The sequence below is a fragment of the Argiope bruennichi genome, chromosome 1, assembly GCF_947563725.1.
Source record: "Argiope bruennichi chromosome 1, qqArgBrue1.1, whole genome shotgun sequence".
NCBI classification, from domain to species: Eukaryota; Metazoa; Arthropoda; class Arachnida; order Araneae; family Araneidae; genus Argiope; species Argiope bruennichi.
Window position 1 is genome coordinate 62,936,225 of NC_079151.1, and position 6,000 is coordinate 62,942,224.

Below are 6,000 nucleotides of genomic sequence, written 5' to 3' on the forward strand. Positions count from 1 at the left end.
GTTTTCTGATCTCTGCTTCTGCTTATATTCTTTCAAAAAAATCTATTTTTCCGCACTTATGTCAATTTTTTTTGTTAGTGTAGAGAGCCGAAATATTTTTCGTTATAGTAAAAAAGATCAATGAAAAGGAAATCAATCCTGTATTTAACTATACTACATTTGCAGAGTAATTAAATTTTCTTCATTTTTCGATACTATGACCTTCGTTACTTTTGAATTTGGTTCCATAATACAGTCAATATCAATCATATTTCCAAAGTATCAATGAAATAGTAGGAATAAGAAATAATTTGATAAGAGAATATCAGGAATACTTCACATTCAGCTAGACTATTAAGATATTTTTGAACTAATTTTATTCCGTAAAAATGATTATTTTGGTAACATTTTCCATCCCTTTTAAAGAAATCCTCTATATAAATTTAATTCTCTATATAAATAATAGTTTTTAATGATGCTATATTAGAAATAATGCATTAAATAGAAAAAATAAATACCGTTTTAATTGTATAAAATTCTTCTGCAGAAAATATTTAAAATTATTCTCATATTTTTTTTTTAATTAAAACTGTTTGGTATTAAAATCAGGACTATTATCTGATAAGCTATTCTTCCCATAAAAACATTTTCTTGTAACAGAATTAATTATTGGCAAAAATAAAGCTATTTTTCTAAATAACAATTATAAGAATGTTTTGAAAATAAATTAACAGTTACATTTATTTATTATATCCATCTTCAGCACAAGATCATGGTGACTTTCATTTAATGAAGCACTGGAAGCTTATTACAATCTATTACTAAATATTTTTCATTTATCAGCATTATCTCTGTAAAACAAACAAAAAATAGTGTTACAATTTTTAATTTTAATGGGAGTGAATTGAAAATGTTAACATAGGATTATGAAATATGAATTTATTGTTCTGTTTTCTCTCAAAATCTTTTAAAATAAGTTATTACTATAAAATAAAGCTGATGGGTTTTCAGCGATTTAGTAGGCATAACATTTACCACTGTGTCTACAGAATTGTATGTTTTTTTTTCTTTGTGTGATTTCCATTTCTGTATCTTTTTACATGATTCAAATATCTTTTAAATTTAGAAAATTAATGTATAACTTATTTTCAAGAAAATGTTTTATATAGAAAGCTTTTTTTCTAAAGAAAGTTGATTTTGTATTTCGCAAATTAATTATTTTAGATATTTTTTTCTAGAGAAAATCGAAACTTTAAAATACTTTCCTTATTACTAATACGATTTTCATTTCTTATTGAGGTGAGGTGATTTTTAATTTCATTTAGTTTCATCGAGGAAAAGCACAGCGTTATTTATTTTTAATTAAAGCTTAGATATAGAGTTCTGCTTCGTGACATTTGATTTAATTAATTTGGAATGAATAGCTTCACTACAATAATCTCTGTGGATAATTATTTGCTATACATAGAAATTATGAACGTTTTATACAACGTCAGTTCTTAAAACCACTCTGCTAAATTCTGTGATTTCTTTTTATGTAATATTATGTGCATACATTTGAAAAAAAAGAACAATTTCTTTCCTTTGAAAAATGTGATTTGCATTTTGCCTTCTGTTTGTTTCTCGTTTAAAGAAAATCCTAAGAAAAAAATATATCCTTTCAGCCAAGAAGAGACGATTAAAATACTTATGATATCGAATTACGCCACCTGTGGTGTAATTCACAAACTCGTAAAAACAGCCGAGTTCTAAGGTCAACTAGAAAACGAAGTGCAGCAGAAAAAAAAAAAAAAGTAAAGAAAAGAATCATCTTTAGTGTTCAACAGCCGTGGACAGTTAAAAGAACTCGTTTGTCAACAGCACGTAAGACCTTAGAGTTATTAATTTCTGTGGACAGGCACATCCAGAATTCTAACCAGGGGTAACGGAGAAAGCATCAGGCGGCAGCCTGCCGTAGACGGACCGGGAAAGAGCTAATAGGATGCTCGCTACGAGTAACACGGTAGTTAAAATGATCGAAGCAGGGAATTTTTTATTGCGTCATGACAGCTACAGTTGGCCACTTTGTTGCATTTCTTTTCTGATTTTCTTTTGTTTTTATTTGTTTCCAAACCTTTTGCGAGTTTCGTTGAATTTTAATGTTACTATATAACATTTTTTTAAAGGTTTGTTAGTGAATTTGAATATTCTTTTACATTAAAAATACATAGGCTATGTTGACTGAGCATCTCATTAATTATCAGTTTTATCTACAATTTAAAAGTAAAGAGAGATCTTATATAATAGTTTCCCAAAATTGCTACCGACTGTGAAAAAAAAAACTTTTTAACTAAAATTATGCAATAAAGAGCGTTTTTCATTAAATCTGCTTCAAATTAATAAGCAAATCTTTGTATGATGAATGCCTCCTTTTTAATAAATATATATGGTTTTTTTTATCTACTTTTCGAAGAATGAAAATTTGAATTATTAAGGACTAGACAGAAACGAATGAATGAATTAAATGAATTTGGATGAAAGAAACATGAAAAAATTTCCTTTATTACAAGAACAATAAAAGCTGAGGATATTGAAGAAATTATAGTAACAGAAAAACAGGAGGGTATCCGATCTCAAATAATAATACTAAAAAAAGTGTCAGTTTTTTCAAAAAGTAATGGATCAATGTTGCGTAAGTCTAAATAAAAATTATGATCTAAAAATTGCTAGACTTTTAATGTCGTTTGGAATCGGATTTAATTTCGTAAGAAATTTGTGGAAAATATTACCAATACAATACACACAAAATATTCTTTACAACATTCATAATATAAGGAATTTTAATGATTTTGGAAAATTTAATGTAATTGAAGTAATTAGAATAAAGGCAAATGAATAATAATAATTTCATAAACAATGCATGCATTATTACACGAACATTTCTGTAAGAGATCAACATCTTTAATAATCTTATAAGGATAAATAATGCAAGAATATTTAAAATAAGATATATGTTTTTTTTGTTTTTTTTTTTATTATCGCTATAAAGAGTAGTTAAAGAAATGCATTATCTTTTTATTCGAAGAATGATTAAAATACGAGTTTCAACATTATTGCTTTACATAAGTTTTTTTCTAAAAAAAATAAATAAATAGACATTATTCTAACAGTACCATATAATTTCTCTAGTCTATATTGATTATATTTATATAATGATGATTATATTTATATAATCATCATAATATCATATATTTATATAAATATTATCATCAGCATCATAATATTTATATAAATATATATTTTTTTCATTAATGTATTTTTAAGTGTATTTTTAAAAGTTCATTTCCAATTTCTTTGTAATTATGAATATAAACTGAAATAATTTTTACATTAAATGCTGCTGTAAAATGTAAATACATATTTGAAATTGTTTTCATAAAAATAATAGATATACTAATTAAAATATTGTTTAAAATTAATTTAAATCTAATAATTATATTTTAAAATAATAGCTAATATGCATTGATTCAATTACAAATTTAAATGAAAATTTAATCAAAATATTGGAAACCATGGGCTAAAATGTCATTAGAATAACTGTTCATCTAGCTCCAAATATTGCAAATGAAATATATATAATTAAGAACAATTCTTCACCCATTCTTCGACATTTAATATAATAAAATATTAATTATGAAAAATTAAAAAAATGAATAAAATTATCTGAATTTTTTTTTAATTAATAGGGATGATTTCACTGGGGAAAAAAAAGAAATCTCACCTCGTGGATGTGACCACTGTCCACTTTCGAAATAAATGTCCTCGATTTCCTCAGGAAAAGGAGCACCTAGGCGCTCTTAAACACCTGTATAGGGAGCGAACACAAATATGAAACCGAAGATTCTCTTTTAGCTTCCTTTAAATCCCCGCCTCCTTCACTTAACTCAGGCGCATCCCCACAATGAAGTGCTTATCCTTCCCTTGGCGAGATTTGCGACTGTTCTTGCTCGAAGATTGTGGCTTCTCTACTTCTGGGAGCCGACCGGTACGCACACTGCCAGACTTTCATATATTTATTTATTTTTTCTGTTCGAGGTTTCGACCCTCCTCACTTCTTGTTCAATTCATGACTCTGTCTCTCTCCCCCTTCCCATGCTCAATGAAGCTTGAGTAGGTAATTTTCGTTCGGTAAGTTTTTTGTTACCCCCGAGAGTGTTATGACACCCTCTTTTACAACTAGTTACAGGACTATGTGCGTGTAAGAGGAAAAAGAGCGTGAAATTTATGTACCTTTTTTTACTTCAGTTTCTTTACTAATCAACTATGAGACTCCGTTTTATTTTTTTAGTACCTTTCATTCGGACATATCGCAATGAAATAGCAGAGGTGTTGCTGATTAATACAGATTTATATCAATGGCTCTAGAATATTTTAGCCTTATGCCTGCCATTTTTCATGCATCATGATTACGTTGCCATATAATTGCAATGTTATTAAATGTAATTAAAAATAGAATTCTTTTCCCTTTTTTTTTTTTTGAACTCATATTTTTTGTAATTCTTATCTATTCGGTGATCTACAGTTCTAAAATGGAAATTTTTGTGGTAGAATTCTTGTTCACTTAACCAAATATATTTCTAAATCATTTAATTCAAATTTTAAAAATGCATTTAAAATGAAATAATATTTTAGGAATAAAACAATTAAATAAAGATTACTTTCAATAAAGTATTTTTTTAGTATTTTCTTTTTTTTAAAAAAAAGATATTTTAATAAGAACGTATATATATATAGTCATATTTTATCTTAATGACAAAAGTTTAAAATCCATTTTAGTTTCTTGTTTATTGATCTAAATTTCTAAAAAAGTGAATTTTCTATTTCTTTATTCTAAAATTTATTTTAAATTCTTAACTATAGAAGATTTGTTAATGTCAAAATTATTTCAATAATAATAGCAACAAAAAAAAGGGGGGGGGGAGAGGTAACAGCATTAGTTAAAATAAAAAAAAATCCTGAAATAATAGGACATATATTATAAATCCGGGATGAATCACATGCAATACCAAAATTAAAAGGAGTTTATTCTGAAAATTGTAGAGTTGAAAATAATGTTTTAAATAACTGACGCTCCTTTAATTTTTTCATTTTTATTTTATTAAAAAAATTAGTAAACATTATTTTTTTAACACTATATGCTTGAAATCCTCTAAACTAGCAAACCCCCTTTGGGATACCGTTAAATTTTTTTTTCTTGATAAAAGTATTTCAGGTTTAAATAACTCTTTGGCTAATTTTAGATTTTTAATTTTTCAAATTTATGTTACTAATCTTTATGCGGAAAGGCCGTTGGAAGTATTGTGACAAAGATTCTTTTGCATCCATTAAAAGCACAAAAATGTTTAGTAGTTTGGATGGGATTTATAAGAGCCCTTTTATTTATCTCAAAGTGCAGATGACAAATAAAAGAGAAAAATTTGAATTAATAAATGATTAAACTAAAAAAATATTTAGCTTAAATCGTTTTAATTCACATTTAGTTCAAATAATACAATTCTTAACACCGATTGTATTTTACTTAAAAGGCACATAACACCAGTTATTTTATGTACTAATTCTTTCTACTTTTCAAAATTTTGCCATTCTTTTGAATGATGTAAATTTTACTATGAATAAATAAATATTACATCACCAGTATATTTATTTGATTTAAATGTTTGAAAAAATATATTAATTAATAAACAAGTTTAGGTCGAAAATTTTGTGTAACTGAAAATGAAAAATGAAAATATTTTCTATGAACGCCAGCAGCCGTAGCATGAGTTACAAGAGTTCGTACATTTAGATGATTTTCGAAAGCATAAGATATTACCAGATTGCATGGTAGCAAAATGGTTGTGTGTTAAAAAACTGTAGAAAGATAGATTTTCATGAAAAATTACGACGTTTTTATGTTAGATTTAAATATTTGGAATTATAGTGCAATTCTAAATATTTAATTATTACTGAAACAATTATTCTTTTAAGTCTTTCTAGGACATT

At 26.2% G+C, this 6,000-nt stretch overlaps 1 protein-coding gene across 1 annotated transcript in view; it reads right to left on the reverse strand.

Moving 5' to 3' along the window:
* The window catches only part of LOC129975515 (uncharacterized), a 34,726-nt gene extending 30,797 nt beyond the window's left edge, over positions 1-3,929 (reverse strand). The window contains exon 1 of the mRNA XM_056088580.1: positions 3,740-3,929. The gene's annotated coding sequence lies outside the window, so the exon portion shown is untranslated. The remainder of the gene's footprint in view (positions 1-3,739) is intronic.
* Positions 3,930-6,000: the final 2,071 nt, after the last annotated feature.